Here is a 20,707-nt window from a genome sequence, read left to right as displayed (position 1 = left end):
CACTAAACAATTATTACTTCTCTGTTTTTTGTTATTTTATTTTTATATAGTTTTTTTATTAGTGTTCAAACGAATTGTGTGCATTTTACATATTTACCTAGGGGGAATATTGACTAAGAAAATTATCTTATGTTAGGTAATATACTCGTACTTTTCATTTTGTTTGAAGACAATGTTTTTTTTCGTTTTTTTTTTACATAAAATTATCTGTATTATTGTATAAACTCAAATAATTTGTATTTTCAATTATTACAATGTGTTGTGTAATTTTTATGGTTTGGACTCAAATTAAGTCAACAATCAAGGGAGAATAATATGTTCTACATTATGAACCAATTTTGCTAAGGCTGCTTGACAATAAAATCATGATAGTTTGATGGCGATACATGTTCTGAATGTGCATACAACTTTTTTTATACAAAGTGACTTTGGATTTTGCCTGCTACAGCAAAGGTATCAATCTAAAAAATAAAAAAATTCACTTAACATTTTTCGTAATAATTTAAATTTTTTATAGTAAATCATTTCTGTAGCAAGTCGGTCATGCATACAAGTCAGAGGAGCCAGTTATTTTATACTTTTCAAACGGTTTTGTGTATTGATTTTGTTAAAATACAAGAGCTGGTTCGGCAGTCAGGGGTTTAGTTAAATTCTAGGTTTAACTAATAACCGGTATAAAATAACCGGTTTTAACCCAGAATTTTATGAAATGATATTGACAGTCTGGGCGCTGTAAAACTCTGGGATTGAAATAAACTGTAGGGTTTACAGCATTAGGTAAACTTTGCAGTTTACTATTTCACTTTGTGAGTCAAGAGATTTATGATGTTTTAGAGTTTCATTATATCTGCATGGGTTTGGCAGTCACAGATTTATGAAACACGGGTTGAGCTAAAGATTAGGGTTTACTTTTGCCTATTATGAACTGTTTTTAAACTCCTTACCATAGCATAGTTATCATTGGTCATCCTGGTAGGGTCAGTGAGTAAAGCAAGGTGGATTATCTAAAGTAGTGAGCGTTAATGTCCTTCATATGCAAAACAATAACAGTAAAAACCCTTTAACTCACTAACTGAAAAGATGTAAAGCCAGGCATAGATATTTTAAAGAATTCACGAGAGAAAAATTTTGCAATTTTTAAAATCAGCTTTCTTATTGTTAGTTTTTATTTAACTTACCAGTACACGTTTTGTATTAAAGGTGCAATCTATATAAAAGATAAAGCATAAAACATTGGTCTCCAGTTATTACACTCTTAAATGTATATAATAATATTATACCAACTAACCGCCTGATAACGGTGTTGCTTAGTTTCTGGAAAAATATTTAAAAGGTAACAAAATATGCATCTTGGTGCAAACAGAAAGTGTTATAAACTTTTTAATAACTAAATTAAATTGTAACAGAAAACTTCAGTAGTCCTACTAATAAATTTAGAAAAAAGTTGAGTCACAAATGGTTCATATAAATGGCGGAAAGCAACTGATGTCAACACAACAGCAATACTATTTATTGAGGATTATAATTCTCAAAAAACTCAGTGGTTTGTGTCGTAAACCCGCGACCGCCGGACCCGGGTTTTTGCCTCCTTATACACACCAAAATATTGTAAAGTTCTAGACTCTGAAATTCTGAACATTTGAACCCTTGACTTGCTGAGCCGGTGTCAATTGTTAAAACTGTAACTCTTTGTTTGTATATTTTACTATTAGAGTACATTTTGTTTTACTTTTAACTCAATTCGTTTACCTTGGCCAAGAGTCGTGGTTTCAGACAGCTTCAAGATTGTATCACCCAAGATCCTCTTGCTTACATTCTTTGTAATATATTTACTGGAAACGCCCTAAAAATACAAGTTAAACGTTTTACATGTGCCGATGGCAGTTGCATTTGTTACATCACAGAGACGTGTGTACACGGGAAACATTTATTTACCTGAAACATTTCACCCCAATTACTTAAAGAACGTAAAGACGCTCTTCGAGGTATAATTATAAAATCATATTAATTACAAACTCTTATTAATTATAAGTGTATCATTATACCGCTGCAAATACCGGCGGGTACGGCGGTTATCGCATGATACCGAATCAAGGATTGTCGAGAGTGGCTGCTCCTTGACCGCGGAGCGATACTGTCCTAGCAAGTGACCCGTCTGTCCGACCATTGGTGGTGGTTCGGTAGCCACCTTTAAGCCGTTGGTCCCCAGGTTATAGACGTGGTAAAATAATGTCTTTACTAACTATAAGTGGGGACTAAGCACCTTCAGCATCATGGTGACCCAATCCTAGGCAGACGAAGTAACAGAACAGCGAAGGTTGGGAAAAAAAGGAAAAGCCAAATGCGTCTGCTTATTATTTCCCTCCCAATGGGGCTGGGATGAAATTTCCTGCTTACTCTCGTGTCAAAAAGTATAGATATTCTGGTTTGAACGGTCACCACAAATTATTAACAAGTAGAGTTAATTTGTACCCACTTTTCTATCAAAAAGTATAGATGCTCAAGTTTGAATGTTGACCACAAAGCTGAACTATTTGAGCTAAAATTACGTAAGTTTCATTAAAATACAGCTTGTTTATTTCCGCTTTTAAAAATATAAAATGAATTATGCAAAAAAAATTATGGTTGCCTGTAAAGTCGGTTTTACGGGCGAAGATTTTACGTGACAACGTCTTTTTCTCGGTAGAATATTTATTGATATGAATATTATTAAATTGCACAATAGGAACAAGGAATTGAATGAAAATAAGAATTGCACAAATTTTAACTATAGAAATATATTTTGTTTACTAAAACATTGTACATAATTTGAAATTAATTAAAATTTGTTATTGTAAATGGTAAAGTTGAATAAAACATTTACTAAAATTGGAATTTGAAATTCTTGCTAAACACAGTTAAATTCTAACTCCGCGCGTGGTGATTGGTCGGTTTAGTTCGTTTGTTTGGTCGCACTGTTATGACAGGTTAGAGGTTATAATTTGTTATTTTAAATGTTTGACTAGCAATACGCGCTGTTTCTTCTCAATCGACTGAATTACGATTGATTGCAGAGTGATTTAAACTAATAATTTACTTAACACTATCAACATTTGTCAATAGTATGACATAACCTATAAACTCAGTTTCTCAACTTTTGTGTCAATCTAACAATTAATCAATCAATCATAGTTTACGATAATGAAATATCAGTGTACAATTATTTACCTTTATTGTTGTAGTTGTTGTAAATGACGAATCTAAGCACTCCACATTTTCACGAATAAACATAGTTATCTGCTTTATCCCGTGCGGCGGACCCACAGTTATCTGCTTTATCCCGTGCGGATCCCGTGCGGCGGACCCACTGGACGGGCATCGTAACGTTACCGGGCGTTACACTTTTTCATGAGTGACTCCGAGCCGCAACCTAATTTAAGACGTTGTCACGTCAAAAACAATTACTTACGGGTCCGCCGCACGGGATAAAGCAGATAACTGTGGGTCCGCCGCACGGGATAAAGCAGATAACTATGTTTATTCGTGAAAATGTGGAGTGCTTAGATTCGTCATTTACAACAACTACAACAATAAAGGTAAATAATTGTACACTGATATTTAATTATCGTAAACTATGATTGATTGATTAATTGTTAGATTGACACACACAAGTTGAGAAACTGAGTTTATAGGTTATGTCATACTATTGACAAATGTTGATAGTGTTAAGTAAATTATTAGTTAAGAACGAAAAAAGTTCAGTTTGGTTAAAAACCGATATTTTGCGGTTTTTAACCAAACTGCAAATTTGAATATTCATAACATTGAAACTTGTGATCATATAAAAACCACATTTGTATACAAATGTACTGATTTTGAGTATGTTATTTTAGAATTTTGTTAAATAAGTTGTGTTGTCAAATTACCATTTTTATTACTCACTGGGCAGCTCAAGAAATTCGGCATTGGTCACGTCATTGAGCTCTTAGTCATTATTTTAGACGTGTAATTTTGTAAACCACTATTTAAGACTTTAATTTTTAACATCGATTTAATTGAAAAAGATTTTGTTAATTCACCTGCTCGTTGAAACGCTCAGACCGCCAGACTGCCCAGGGCGATGTTATTACTCTCGTTCCTATGGTCTGAATAGCAAGAGGAAATTGTCATAACTAAAGTTACATACTTTCTTGTATACAAATTTGGATTTTATAAGATCAAAAGTTTCCGAGTTATGAGTTTTCAAAGTTGCGGTTTGGTTGAAAACCGCCCAAACCCTGTATCTTTTTTCGTACTTACCGACATTAAAACTTGGAAATAATTGTTTGTAAATAATTTTCTATTTGTATCTAAACACAGAAATAAAGAAGCCAAATTTGAATACAACTCTAGTAGTTTTAGCTCAAGTAGTTTGTTTGTGGTCAACATTCAGACTCTACTATCTACTGTATAATATTTTCCGGAAGTAGTCCCCTCTGACCTGCTGTCGTCGGTGTTGCAATTGTGCTTATGACATGTTTTGTGGTATTTTGTTTGTGTTTCTTTCGAATTTGGTGTTGAGTCTCGGGTATAATTGATGTTTATGACAAACATTACTGGTGTAAATTTTAACGAGTTTATTATCGTGTTTTATTGATTTGTTAATTATTGTGCATGCTATAAATCTTATGTCTTGGGTTACGTCAGTCATGGACCTTAAGAAGAGAGAAGATACCAGATGCAAAACATAAAGTTTATATATAACGATAGAAAATGTACGGTCCTGTTACCTTTTGAAGAGGCGAGAGGTTGTTGGACTACCAAATTGGTCAAGAGAGATATTATATCAGGAACACAACGCGATAAATGTCTACTCCACACCCATCACATTCATCGGTCTTGGGGATTTTTGAGGTTATATGTTCAAAACTCGGAATATACTTACGGCTGGCTATAGGTGCTCGGAACATAACGACGTCGACATATAACGGTACCAACAGCATGCTACTGCACATCTGGAGGTGACACAGAAGAGCATACAGCCGAACGTACAGACGTTCGCTACAGGCGCAACCAATTATATTTCCTGTTTACTAAAGTGTATATCTAAAAACTGAATATTTAATCGTGTAACAATGATGCTAAGTACTAATTAAGTCAAAGTTACATTCTGAGTACTGTAAATATGGTAGTAAAACTTATATTTTGTGAAGAAATCCTTTTTGTTTCGTGGCTTTGAAAATGTATATGCCACACTACTCAGAATTAACTAATATAATTGTTTGATCAAGCTCTCTTCGATATGTTTATTATAATTACAATTCTAATACTAATAATAATATAAATGCGAAAGTGCCGTTGTTTGTTTGTTTTGCTTTCACGCATAAACTATGCAGCCGATTGTACTGAAATTTTACATGGACATTCTTAACGTTCCTAGGATGAATGTAGGCCTATTTTTATTTCGAAAATCCTTCCTGGCTACGCCCCACAGGTTTCTAAAGCAGTTAAAAATCTCATCTTGGTCTCTAAAGTTGCGAAATATTAATTGAAAGAGCTGTTAAAATATGTAATCAACTGTTCTGTGTATATATTGTTTTATGACAGCACAACCATATGTTTAATTAATTTAACCGCTATTTTCAATTTGCTTACATTTATAGTGTAAAAGCATAGAATAAGCTTGAAAACACTAACATAGAGTACAAAAAATCCAGATAAGAAAATTAAAAGTTGTTTTAAAAATATATTTTTAACTATATACTTTTAGCAAATATTGAGTATACAGGTAATATAAATGTAAAAGACAAAATTACTATCTGAATTTTACTATAAATTTAAAGAGTGTTATAAAACCCATATTATTTGTGTTTTGACAGAAGTAGGCTTCTGAGACTTGTGTATGTATATGAGCTTTCTTTATCGGGAAACAAGGCAAAATCAAGTATGGAACGAAAAATAATGAGAACTGAGTAAAGTGCAATGGCCTTAAATATACTACACTTTTTTACAGATTTTAGTGATCGTGGCAACAAGTTAAACTCCTGAATAGCCCGCCGTCTTTAATTATATAATGTATCACACATTATCCTCCTTCAGGGGGTGAGACAAATACTGGCGACCGAGTAACCGAGCTCTGCTGGCGGCTTGCTCAGAGCGTTTGTAAACTCGACCTCCTGAATAGCCTGCCGTCTTTAATTACATAATGTATCACACCTTCTCCTCCTTCAGGGGGTAAGACAAATACTGGCGACCGAGTAACCGAGCTCTGCTGGCGGCTTGCTCAGAGCGTTTGTAAACTCGACCTCCTGAATAGCCTGCCGTCTTTAATTACATAATGTATCACACCTTCTCCTCCTTCAGGGGGTGAGACAAATACTGGCGACCGAGTAACCGAGCTCTGCTGACGGCTTACTCAGAGCGTTTGTAAACTCGACCTCCTGAATAGCCCGCCATCTTTAATTATATAATGTATCACACCTTCTCCTCCTTCAGGGGGTGAGACAAATACTGACGACCGAGTAACCGAGCCCTGCTGACGGCTTGCTCAGAGCGTTTGTAAACTCGACCTCCTGAATAGCCCGCCGTCTTTAATTACATAATGTAACACATCTTCTCCTCCTTCAGGGGGTGAGACAAATACTGGCGGCCAAGTAATCGATCTCTGCTGATATCTTGCTCAGAGCGTTTGCAAACTCGCCTTCCTGAAAACCACATCGTCTTTAATTTCATAATCATTTTTACAAAGTAAGGGATCTCCAGGTAGACATAACACAAATTTCTCTGAATTCAATTCTCCTCCTTCAGGGGGTGGGACAAATACTGGCGACCGAGTAACCGAGCTCTGCTGACGGCTTGCTCAGAGCGTTTGTAAACTCGACCTCCTGAATAGCCCGCCGTCTTTAATTACATAATGTATCACACCTTCTCTTCCTTCAGGGGGTGGGACAAATACTGGCGACCGAGTAACCGAGCTCTGCTGGCGGCTTGCTCAGAGCGTTTGTAAACTCGACCTCCTGAATAGCCTGCCGTCTTTAATTACATAATGTATCACACCTTCTCCTCGTCTTTAATTTCATAATCATTTTTACAAAGTAAGCGATCTCCAGGTAGACATAACACAAATTTCGCTGAATTCAATTGTTTAGAAGTGGTTTCTGGTGGATATGGTTGGATCCGTGTCTTTACAGTGAGGGTGCCAAACTCTATTGATTCATTGGTGTACACTCTCTTAAAGTAATGTGGTGACGATCGTTTACATTAAGATTTTGACCTTTGTAAAAAAGTGCTTGTGTAAAAATGTTATTGGTATATCCTTCGTGGGCCGCAGACGAATATACAGGGTGTGGCAAAACGTCTTGATACATTGCAATAAAAGTCTAAAGGTTCAAAGAATAAATTAGCGTGTGGTATGAGGTGGCTGTATGTAGGAGCTACATAGATATGTGCGGCCAGTTGAAATCCCTCATCTAGGATATGGATAAAATTATTCAATTGGGAATGTGGTCATGCCTCATCTTTTTGAACTGCCTGGTTCTTAATATATGACACTGCAATTTTAACAGGCCAGAACCGCTACAATAATAAAGGCATCTTAAAACAAAGGAAAGCGGGCATTATATTTAGTCATATCAATTTTGAAGAAGGAAAGGTTACCAACCTTATCCAGTTCAAACAAGCGGGAACCCTTTACCACTAAGGGAGCTTCATCAGAAAACCGTCATCCTCCGCAGTACACTAGACCCCATATTAACCCCAATAGCTGTACATTTGCGGTTAGTGATGTGCTACTCCTGGACACTACGGGGATTCCCAGATATACGAGTGACAAATCGGTTTTTATTGGACCCAGTATAATGTTCAACTCTGAAATATAAACCATCCAGAAATGAACCGTTCTGAAGTAGAATATTCAGTTAAACTCTCAACATTTATATAACAAATAAGTAGAGGGGTCAACAACTTGACCAATTTGTTGTTGGTTCTTATAAAGATCGCTTGTACTTGCCGCGCAGTTGACATTCATTAGATCATTTGTCAAAACTTGTCGGTTAGAACCACCAGACATGAACATCACATCCGTTCCCTTTCTAGGTTACAGAGGCACTGGGTCTCCATGAGCCGGGTGACTCGGTGAAGCCACATCGACTTCCCTTACTACTTCAGTTCGGAGACAAGGAACACGATTTGATGATTTTTGGGACGGCTTTGGACCTTAAGACCGTTTATATGTTATAATGGTATGGCTTTATATTAGTGAGTGATAATTTAAATGCAGAATGCACTCCCGAGTAGTATTACGTCACTTTGACACAATATAATACCATCACAGGAAATACCATCGTGACAGATTCGCGAAAGCGGTGTCACGCTTAATGACTCGCCTAATTGAAGAACTGTAGATGATTTCCACCGTCACTAACGATCTTTCGGGTTATAACGGGATGGCAGTTTTTTCAACGATGTAACTTTTTGCATGTCTCATTAATTATCTTACAGTCAACGTTGTGTAGAATCATACAATCTCGACTTACATATGTTGTACAGCGCGCTTTATTTTGATTTTATTTTAATAGCAGTACACGTATTGATGTAAGTGTTAGCACTAGAATCGATTGCCTAATTGGTGTCGGGAACTGTAGTACTGTATCGCTGATCGCGCCAAGGCAAGGGCAGACCGCCGTGTACCCTCAACCCTCAACCCCTCAATCAATAGCTCTAGTTTGGCTAGTCGCCGCCGAGCGCTAGTAGCGGGCCCTCCCTAGTCGATTTCTTCTGCTATAGTTTATCTGTGAATTTTTCGGGGTTTCTAATGTCTTGTACGTCCCACATCGGGCGAATCCTGTAAAGGTATGTGCTACATCAATTTCAAGACAACGAAATTAATTTAAATTTGTCGCATGAGCTCATGGTCTGTGAGTTTACATGGTCTCGGTAGTTTACTTAGTCTGTCTAGGAAGCTTATATTTTATTAGTTTGTATCATAACTTTAAGACTAAGGATGTGTAACAAGTAAAATTACCTTCACTTCATACTTGAATGTATATTAGTAACTAAAGTTCATGACTATTAGACATACACGTAGTTTATATAAGTGATCGTGGACTGAACACTCACGATATTGAAGCATCCCTTTTATTATGCACTCATACACACTGTAAGGATAAGTATTAATGTTAGATGTATTACATTTTGTATTGTACTTACATGCATAGCTGTAATGATTGCTTGCAATTATATTAACATTCGAGTGTTAATCTTTACAAACAAAAAACAATAATGGTAGATACACTAACCGTTTTAAAATTGGTTCTAGTAATATTGCCTGTCATAGATATATGTGAGAATTATACCAAAAATGTGTGATATATTTAAGATTCACGCTGTATTGTTTATAATAGGAACGTAATCAAAAATGAAACCAATTAAACCCATATGACAAGACTATAACTGTATAACGTTATATTGTATGTAAAATGGAAACTAAATAGTATTTAATTATATTTAGCATATTACGAGACTGGAAGCGAAATATGAGAATCCGGGAAGTTCATCGTATTAATCAAAGCATTAATTGGATAAAATGACTCTTGTGTGAAATTGAAGTGAATGCGGACGTAGTCCTGACAGCCACAGGTCGTTCCTCCTACGCTGCATGTACTACACTAATCTTACATGCATGTTTATGCCGTGAACACTGAATAGTGACTAGTAAGGTAGTTAAGACAAAATATTAACGATATTTGTATCAAGTCTGATGTATCGGCACCAATCATGTGGTTTGGCTAATCGGGTTGACAAATCGAATTTTAAATTACTATGTTGTATGTTATGTATAATAAAGTGAACCGTAGAGACCTTGATAAGGCATGCTTTCATTTGAATAATAACGAATGTAAATTAAAATAAATCATGTTTTTATTTTGTATGTTATGTGTTGTAAAGTGAATATTAGAGACATTAATAAGATATGATTTCCATTGAATAACATTTTGTAAATATAAACCTCGTAATATATTTACACATAGAAGAAACTATAAGATTGGGTTATCAACTTTGGGACGAACTGTATTGAAATCGTAGAAGACATTCCCTATGATGCTTGCTAAAGAAAGGTAGATTTAAAAATAAAGCGAAATTCGGAGCCAAAACAAACCCGTTATAATTATACACAGTTCATTCATTTTCGAGTGTGATTTGCGTCAATGATGTGTGTTACTTTAGACGTAACGAACAAGAAGAGGATGGATGCCTACCACTGTACTCGTATAGCATATACTTGCTGAGGGTACTTACAGACTTATACACGTATAAACTTACCTAAGGCTTTGACTGATCGGAGATGAACAGCGAGAAATCAAGAAGGCCGATGTAAAAGTTCAGGGGTTCACCAGGACTGAAGTATACAATGAACAAGAATCAAAATGTTAGTCAGTGCTGAAGATATAAATATAAAATTGAAGGTGCCAATAACCGGTAGAATCCAAGATTTGATGAACGACTAGAGCTGTTACGTTTTCCTAGGTTACGAAAACTTGGACAGCATGAGAGTCTTGAGATGGTACTCGGAGATTTAGGATCTAAGTCTATAGTCAAATTTCTGGAGTACTTTTGAACATAAAAAAGATTTTTACAACAAGAATCGTTTAATTAACAGTTGTTGTTCTTTCGACCACACATTTTGATTTTGCAAGGCTCAATTGGTACCTTGTTATTTGTTTTATGTTAATAAGTTAATGAAATACTTTGTTCCAAGTTTAGGCAGCATAAATCTAATAATTAGTCATAATTGTAAATGTAAACATTGTGACAAATAACAGTAACCCCCACTGTTGGCGTCTCATTGTCCATTGACATTTACAACCATAAACGTAATGCTGAATTAAAATGAAAACCGTGGTCGTTATATCCGGGCTTTTAAGGGCACAGGTTTTGGTGACGCGTCTCCACCGGTGACTTGTGAGGAGCACCCACAAGTCACTGATTTAACTTTACAAGAATTTCAGTGTATTTATGTTCACTCGTCATTGTACATACATTCGGGTTATATAGTTTCGTTTGTAACTTTTGTTGTAACGTAAAATTAGTTACTCAACATAAATTCTATGAAATTACACGTCTGATAAAAAAATCGAAAGCTGGACCAGTATTGGTCAAGCCTGATGACCAAAACTCTTTATAAGGGGCTGCGAGAATATACGGAAAATATTATTTACACTGCTACATTAAAAAAATTGTTTAGTATGAAAATGTCATGCAATAGCAAGTTCAGAAAAGACATTCACTACTGCTTAAAACTTACAGCGGGTTAAAAGAAAATTTAAACTAATTATAAAGTACTTTCTATAAAAATTGTAGTTTTACAAACATTAGATAGTTTATATAACAAAATAAATAAACAAAGAAATTACTGTTACGCGCCTTCTTAAAAGTCAGGTAAAAACTCAACAATCGAGCCTTATTTTATTCGTGAGAAATTATCTATGAACAATATTAAGAAAGCTGAAGAAAATCACTACACTGCTACTAACACCTGACAATTGACAGGTAAAAGTTATGAGACCGTTTATAAATACTGAGACGCGCCAGTGAGACGTACAACGATAACAATGTTTTAATAGTGTGAAGCAAATTATGAGTGTTACCTTTTTCACTGTGTTTTATGCACAAGTAATACACTGTGCGGTAGATCGCATGGTTGCAAGTCTTATAACAGCTCAAAACAACCACCATGGATACAGAAATGGCAACGTAGTGGTACACGTGTGCATCCAATAAAAAGTTACAGCTCCAGTAGTTGAAATATATACGCTGTCTTTTTGTGGTAAATAGTTTATTCGGACGAGAACGAAGTGAACATTATACCGTCACGAGATTTGAGCAAAACTTACACATAGCCTGCTATCTCCCTGCCATGCCGTTTTAGTCAAAATAGTTATTTTGTATTTGCCATTTAGTTTACATGAGACGGCAGATGCACGATTTACATATGGCCTGCCATGCTCCTGCCGTGCTCCTACGCGCCTCTTCCGTTTTCATCCGATCGCTCGCGAGGGCGATCCGCGGCATGTGGCCGGTTGGCGGCAGTGGCACGGCAGGAGCACGGCAAGGGCATGGTAGGGGCAGGGAACGTGTTACAAAGATGACCTGTTGGGCGCTCATGCGGCGCTCAGCCGGCGCCTCACCGGTTATTTTGTCACCAGACAGGGTGTTTTATATAATTATAATATAAACAATATATAAAACTAATATATTAATATTAATAATAAAGAAATTACAGTGACCTAAGGATCAAGCCAGGTCTTTCTTCGTTAGATATACATTTCCTCCATTTAGTGTTTTTCTTCGACCTTGGAAGTAGGTCGATCAAATACTTGAACTTTTGAAATCCCATCCGATAGTATCTCATAAAATAAAGCGGGCCATCCTTCAATCTTCGAAAATAAGTGCGGAACTCTCCCTCCTCGTCTCCCACCCGAAATACTTTGTGTACCCGATACGTCTTTTTTCGTTTAATTTTACTTTTTCGTTTACGTAACGCGACATAAGCAGCTGTTGCGATCACAACGACCACCTCGTCTCTGTCCAATTTCACATCTGAATCCTTTAGAGCAGTGGTTCTCAACCTTTTCAACGCTGCGACCCCCTTTTTAGGTTGAGAATTTTGGCGACCCCCTTCTTGTAACATCGTAAAGTAAGCCTTTGTATGCAAAAAGACAGCCAGACCATGCCACAGATGAAAGTCTTTTTAAAGTGTTCATTGAGGCAACTGAACCATTTGAAATTGATTGGAACAAATGTGTTTCAATTTGTAGTGATGGTGCAAGAGACCTTTCGGGTAAACACAGTGGATTGATTGCCAGGTTGAAAACGTTAATGCCAAATGCAAACTGGGTGCATTGTTTTTTACGTAGACAAGCTTTGGCAGCTAAAGGAATGCCGGATGACTTGCGTCAAGTTTTGGCTGAGGCTATCAAAGTTGTTACCTACGCCAAGAGTCGACCATTGCAGAGTAAATTACTTGAAAACTTGTGTGAAGAGGTAGGAGCCCTGCACAAACATTTGCTATTCCACACCGAAGTGAGATGGCTGTCCCAGGGTAACGTGTTGAGTAGGCTGTTTTAATTGAGATCAGAAATGTTGCTTTTTTTAATGGACAGTAAACATGAACTTTCCCATTTTTTCAGCGATGAAAAATGGTTAATAAAGCTTGCTTAGGCCTACTTAGCTGATATTTTTTCTCATCTCAACATTTTGAACTCATTCCTACAAGGACCAGAAACAACTATTTTGTATGCTCAAGATCGAGTAAATGCATTTGTAAGAAAACTTACTCTTTGGAATACAAGAATAAAAGATGAAGACTTTGAAAATTTCCAACTTACACAAGAATTCAAGGAGTATGTCTCAAGTATTGGTGACACATCCATTGACACATCATCTCTCTCATTACTCATATCATCACACCTTGAAGCCTTGATAAAGCAGTTGAATGATTATATTCCTGTTAAAGATACAAGTGGATCTGTGTGGATAACAAAACCATTTTCCGAAAAAGCTGTTCAAAAAGCTGAATTGAATGCTGGCCTCCACGATGAACTGATAGATATATCAAGTGATCAGTCATTGAAACTACCTCTTGACGATGTTTGTCCCGACAAGTTTTGGCTAAGTATAAAGAAGCAACACACAGAATTGACCAAAGTAGCATTGAAGATTTTGATACCTTTTTTCTACTTCATACAATATTGTGAAAAAGGATTTTCCACAATGGTGAATTTAAAAACCAAATCAAGAAATCGTTTGGCACTGGAAAATGATATTATTTTGTGTTTGACAAAAATCAACCCAGACATTCTACAGTTAGTTAATTCAAACCAAGCTCAAGTTTCTCATTAAGTCATTCTGCTGGACTTAAAAAAAAAATATTTTTTGCAATGTATTTTGTGTAGTGTGCCTTTTTTAGAATAAACAAATTTTGTCTCACAACAATAAGGCCTACGTTACGATACAAGCGTCTCGTCAGGCACCATCATTTTTAGCAGCGATGTAGAGTCATTTAAAGCTCCATTTGTTCCTTTTTGTTAATTATAGTTGTATTTTAAAATAGTATTGTTTAATTGTAAATTGATTAAATATACTTATTGTATTTAACTCAAACTTAAATTAAACTTAACTTAAACTTAAAGTTGATTAAACGGACTCAACTCAGTTTCTAAATAAGTACATGGTCGCTTCATTTGATATTCGCCGCTCATATGGTATATATGGCCTGAGTTTTTTAGTTTTTTTTCATTTATCACCTATCTCGCGACCCCCCAGACCCGTCCCGCGACCCCCCTGGGGGTCGCGACCCACCGGTTGAGAACCCCTGCTTTAGAGCATCGGCACGTAAAATGTGGTATGGCGGGGGCACGGCAGCGACCGGTCACCGGTTGCCAAAATCGCACGGCAGAAGCACGACAGACTACGTGTAAACCCACCTTAATTTAGGATATAACATTTGTGCTCTCCGAGTTCAAAACGATTATTCACAGTTCGTCAGGTAGCCCAGCAATTTCAATACACTCAACACTAAAACATTATCAATCCCCTTAACTCACCAATATAGACAATGTATATGCGACACTTATCACTCGCCTTACGTCACCGGTTTGTTACAGCTTAAAATCGAATGTTTGAAGGCAGATACACCATATATCACAAACCCCTTCATTACGCATGTAACAGCTTGAACGCTTAATTAGCGAAAAATAAGCATAATTTATTGGTAATTAGGTTCTTGTTAGCTAATTATGCTTTTAAAAGTTGATAGTAATTAAGCGTGGTTATGTAAATTTAAGCCCGGGAATTCATTCAAGATATGATTTGTAAAGTGTGTAAATTGTGAAATGAAAAGCACTCAATGTCCAGTATTAAGTGATTACAGCTAAACGGTCTGTAAGAAACATATCTTGTTTGATTTTTTAGAAATAATGTTGGACCTGTTAGCAGACAAGCATGTTAATCGTCAACTGTCAGCAGGGTCAGGGTCGACATAGCCGACATTCCTGTCATGTTAAATGCATCACGTGCTGCGAGACACCGCGCATGTTGCATGTCCGCAGTTTCTTTTTTCACAGTTAACCTTGTAATGTTTCTGATTTTTCAATGACATGGTGATATTTTTGTCTCGAAAAAGGTTGATTTCTTAATAGCTGCAGTTATTCGTAATACAATTTGTGTTTTTGTTTTGTTGCTGTGTTATTTTTTAGAGCATAAGTTTCTTAATTGTGTCCTTAATAATAATATTAGAATGTATGAGTATTTTTTACTAATGGAAGCATTTTCATACGCTTTCCTCCTCTACTACTTATAGTATAGTAATTTATCATGTACTGGTGATGTTTACGTTGAATTAAGTTGGAAAAGCCTCAATACATACGCTATCCAAATAACTTTTTCGTGTAGTATTTTTTATTTAAAAGAGTTTCCAATTTGTCATTACGTAGTTCTTGTAGCATTCCTTCTAAATTCTGCTCAAATCTTAAATATTAGTGTTTCCGACGTTACACTAAAACGTACTTTGTACCTTTGTGCCTTTTCAACTTACACCCCCGCTCATGTGTATTGCTACATTATAATGAGAATGTATTATGTTGAAACATGCGAGCCCAACCATAGCACGGAACTTGCGGTCAAGCTGCTGTCTAACAAGTAGCCTAATAGCTCAGCCTCAGTAAGTATTACGGTATACGGTCGTGCATGCTTCAGCACAGTGTACGGCAAACTTAACTGGCGGTGGCATTAAATGAATTTAAAATCGTGCAATTTCTCTTCAATATAAAGTGATTACCAATACTTTAAAATTTAATTTAATATTAGACACGCTCACATGTGACTGGTCGTAGTGGACTTGGCTTTTGATTGAGTTATGTTTTATTCAGTCATTTTCATTTAAGATATGCCATGTTCACTTGATACAGAGAATTATAACTTTTTTACATCAGTCCACACGGATATTTAGGTACTTCAGTGGTAATTTTGGGAATTTTTGAAATTGGACACAAGGGAATAACTGTAGACGCAAATATGATGTTTTCCAGTACGTATGTGGCTCAGGGAGTCAGGGACTTATGACATGTAGTAGCTTTTAATGAAATGTAATTTTAAAAAATAAATATTAATAGTAACGTGTTATAATGTAAAGAAATTACACTTTTTATAAAAAAGAACATATCACTCGCTTCGATCATATTTTATATGAACACTGTAATAGTTGTAAATACTTTTGGTCCGGCATAAGAACTTTGATAGGATTGAAACTTGTAGTCAAAACGCTTCATGTATTTTCACGTTATGGTTATCCAGAATATGGTGAAACATGAAGAATCAAGTTTCCCTAATGTACTCTAAAACACAGTTTGCCTAGTTTTAATTTTTTTGTGATATTTGGGAATAAAGAACCTAATGTGTTTGCATTAAATACTCGATTGGAGTAGTTACTTGCGACTATGTGTATATCTTCAACAATTCAGCGCTGTATTTTAAATGCGTCTCATTTATTATCACCAGATTATTCTAATAATTAATTGAAAATAAAACCTAAAATAAAAAAATAATGATATCAAAACTTAGTTTTATAATTATTTTATTATTAAAAGTTAAAATAAATAATTTGCACGTTACTTTATAAATATTAGAATCAATGAACTGCACTGACGTCGGAAACATGTCTGCTTTTTAATTGTGTATAAAATTAATTGTTCAGATTTGATTTTCACACACAATTTTACCGTTATTTCACTTTATTGGAAATTCTTCCGATTAGAGCAACTACTAAACTATTAGAGAACATTCTAACGAGCCTTCCTTTTTTGTTTAGGCAATTCGTGTGTGACACAGCTGTATGTATTTTGCCGTTCAACGCCGTGTACGGAAGAAAACACTTAATAGCTGGTATGTTCTGTGGAGGCTGTGTCAGTACAGTATGGACAGTGAATGCCGTGATGTAAGGAGACCATGATGTAGTTGAGTACTCACTGGTATGGAAGACAATACCGAGTGGTACGTGCCGGCATCACAGTATCAGGTTTCAATAAAGGGGGATCCAATGAGTTCCTCCTTCTCATTCTGGCGAGAGCATTGATATTCTGGTAGCCCGTCGACATGTTTTCGCGTGCAAAGCAGGCTTGACGTTAGCAATTACATTTTATAATAATAAATACGAAACGCTATCCTAGTGGGTGTTACATTGAATAACATTTTGTAAATATAAACCTCGTAATATAAGAAAATATAAGATTGTGCTATAAAATGTGGACGAACTGTATTGCAATCCTAGAAAAAATTCTTTACGGCGCAGCCTTAAGAAAGGTAGATTTTAAAATGAAATAAAACTTAGGCCAAAATAAAACAGCTTAAAATATAAACAATTAATTTATGTTCGAGCGTGTTTTACTGTCAATGATGTATGTTACGTTAGACGTAACGAACAAGAAGAGGATGGATGCTTACCATTGTACTCGTATAGTATATACTTAACTGAGGGTACTTACAGACTTATACACGTATAAACTTACGTAAGACTTTGACTGATCGGTGATGAACAGCAAGAAATCAAGAAGACTGGCGTAAACGTTCAGGGGTTCACCAGGACTGAAGTATATATTGGGCAAGTACAAAATTGTTAGTCAATGCTGAACTGAAGATGTATATAGATTTAAGATTTTCGAGGACTGATAGAATCTAAGATCCGAACGACTACAGCCGAGAGGAAAACTTGGGCAGCATGATAGCCTTGAGATGGTACTCTGAGATTTAGGATCTAAGTCTATAGTAAAGTTTCTGGAGTACTTTTAATGTAACAAAAATTTACAACTGTCACGAGAATCGTCTAATTAACAGTTGTTCTTTCAACCACACATTTTAATTTTGTAAGGCTCAAATCATACTATTATATTGTAACTATAAAACCATTTTCCCTTTTATAAAATAACATGATAAAATATTACTTTACTATTGTATTTAATTGTGTGATTTGAAATTTGTAGGGAATTGAGGAATTTTTAGTTTTAACTAATGCATTAATGATTAAACAATGAATCGATCACAAAAATATGTAACTTGCATCATACAGAACAAACTAGTAAAGGAGATATCAGTAAATTGCGAGTAGTAAAACTACTTAAATAGTTTATTGATACGTGAAATACGAGGTCAAACAAAATCTTTCCAAAATATGTCCTGTTTGCATTACTTTGTTTGTAACATTTTTGTTTTATGCTGTGAATTCTAATGATTTTATAGAAGGAGAAGCTTATATAATAATGGGTTTTCCCGTTCATAACCCAGTACAAAGAGCGAACAAAAGGCGTCGCTGTATTGTTGGCAGTAGACTAGAGTGGGCAGCTCTAGGGTCCAGGGGTGGGTGGCTAAGAGAGGGGATAAAATTGCATTTCCGTAGGGGTTAATTGGGTCCCGAGCCGCCAGTCTGCTGGTAACACATTCTACTGCTTTGTTTACTCGCCGGTCCACTTTATGAAACCTTTCCACAGCCCTATCAGCTCTCGCACATAATATATTGTATTTGTACACATAACTCAGTTGTGGTAAGAAGGGTTGATTCTGAGTGAATGTTGAGTTTAGCTGAAGCTCACCTTCCTCTTGTGTGCAGCATCTGGAATCTCGCGATGTCACAGACTGGACTCCTGGAATCTGGAGACAGCGTTCGTCTGAAGAGATCCGAATTAAAATCGGAAACGAAGAAGCTCAAAATGAACTCTTTACATAGTTTCGACATCAGAGACACATAAACTACAAAATATAGTGTAATCTTGTTGAAGAGGTATTCTTATTGTCTTATCAGGTGTACAATTCGTGTACTACGATGTTTTAGACACGATGTCTGAGCACGTTGGAGCAACTGAGTTTTCTACATACAACTCATATAAGTCATATAAGTTAATAAGAACTTTCTTTTTTTTATTTAGCCGTTCTATATGTTAAGTAAATATCTACATTTAAATGTATTTAAAATTTAAATTCGTCTATGAATGAAAAATATATTATAGTGTTTTTGTGGAATAAGAGACTATTGCTTTAAGCAGCAGTAAACAATATTAATTATTATGTTCACTTTCTTAAATTGAACTTTAAACTAAATGATCCCAGTCAAATTAAGCTTACACTAAAATTACTGATGTAAAAGTAGATAATTAGTCTTCAGGTATTAGCATAATTGTACAAATTTGGCATAACTATCGATAAATAGGAGTGAATATTAAATTTTATTTTCTTGGTAAAATTATTAACTATCTTATCAACTGTAACTGTTATTGCATTGAACTGAATAGAGATAAACACGTAGATTAAAAGAAAAGTGTTGGGAAACACTACTCTTTCCAAAAATGTAAGCTTAAAAGTTTTAATTGCACGTTAATAAAGTACCGTTTAGTTGTGATCAATAATTAACCAACCAAAATATCCTGAACTGAATAGAGGCAAACACGTAGATTAAAAGATAAGGGTTGGGAAACACTACTCTTTCCAAAAATGTAAGCTTAAAAGTTTTAATTACACGTTAATAAAGTACTGTTTAGTTGTGATCAATAATTAACCAACCAAAATATCCTGAACTGAATAGAGGCAAAACACGTAGATTAAAAGATAAGGATTGGGAAACACTACTCTTTTCCAAAAATGTAAGCTTAAAAGTTTTAATTACACGTTAATAAAGTACTGTTTAGTTGTGATCAATAATTAACCAACCAAAATATCCTGAACTGAATAGAGACAAACACGTAGATTAAAAGATAAGGGTTGGAAACACTACTATTTCCAAAAATGTAAGCTTAAAAGTTTTAATTACACGTTAATAAAGTACTGTTTAGTTGTGATCAATAATTAACCAACCAAAATATCCTGAACTGAATAGAGACAAACACGTAGATTAAAAGATAAGGGTTGGGAAACACTACTATTTCCAAAAATGTAAGCTTAAAAGTTTTGATTACACGTTAATAAAGTATCGTCTAGTTGTGATCAATTAACCAACCAAAATATCCACGTTATTACTGACACTCTTTCAAAGCATTCAATTAATTAACTGATTAGCAGCGCCACTGTCTACATCCATTACGTAAACTAAAATTCATTCTTGGTATTGAAACACACTTTGAATTATAGTGTGAAACATAAATACAGTATGCATGTTGAGTTTAGCTCCAGTTCATCTTCCTCTAGCATGAGCGTCTGGAATCGGGAGTTACGTTCGTCTGAAGAGATCATAAACAAATCGGCGACGAAGAAGCTCAAAACGAACTATCTTCATAGTTTCGATATCAGAGACACCTAGACTACAATATATAGTTTAGTCTAGGTGAAGAGGTATTCTTATTGACTACATAATCGTCTCCGATATTGAGTTGCTTGCAATTTGTCTCAAACTTTGTAAACTAATACAGAAAATGAATTCGATTTTAATAATCTGGGAATAATTTTTCAGGTGTTATCCATCTTTACTTTTACATTACCGAGAATAAAGCCGATGACTATGCAACTGAATATAAAATACTATTGCACTTTTTTACAAATAAAATTGTAATGTAAATGTATTGTATTGTTACGGCAATAATTTTATAGCGATACATAAACTTCCCATGCATGATGTGTTAAAATTTATGAAAACTGTTTCCAAGGTTTTTGGATTGTATTCGTTTTTGTTATGAAGAAAGAGATCGGAAGTATAGAGAAACAATACCGTCCCTGG

The 20,707-nt window shown here is 35.4% G+C and overlaps 1 protein-coding gene across 3 annotated transcripts in view; it reads left to right on the top strand.

The window, feature by feature from the left end:
- LOC124357398 (protein Fe65 homolog) overlaps positions 1–20,707 on the top strand; it is a 125,849-nt gene that overhangs the window by 10,697 nt on the left and 94,445 nt on the right. The window contains exon 1 of one of the 3 annotated variants that reach the window (XM_046809160.1): positions 8,681–8,808. The exons of the other annotated variants lie outside the window; for them this stretch is intronic. The gene's annotated coding sequence lies outside the window, so the exon portion shown is untranslated. Of the gene's footprint in view, positions 1–8,680; positions 8,809–20,707 lie in introns of those variants that run through there. 3 annotated transcript variants of the gene reach the window in all.

Source organism: Homalodisca vitripennis, chromosome 3 (genome assembly GCF_021130785.1).
Source record: "Homalodisca vitripennis isolate AUS2020 chromosome 3, UT_GWSS_2.1, whole genome shotgun sequence".
NCBI lineage: Eukaryota > Metazoa > Arthropoda > Insecta > Hemiptera > Cicadellidae > Homalodisca > Homalodisca vitripennis.
This window is presented reverse-complemented; position numbering and strand designations above follow the sequence as displayed.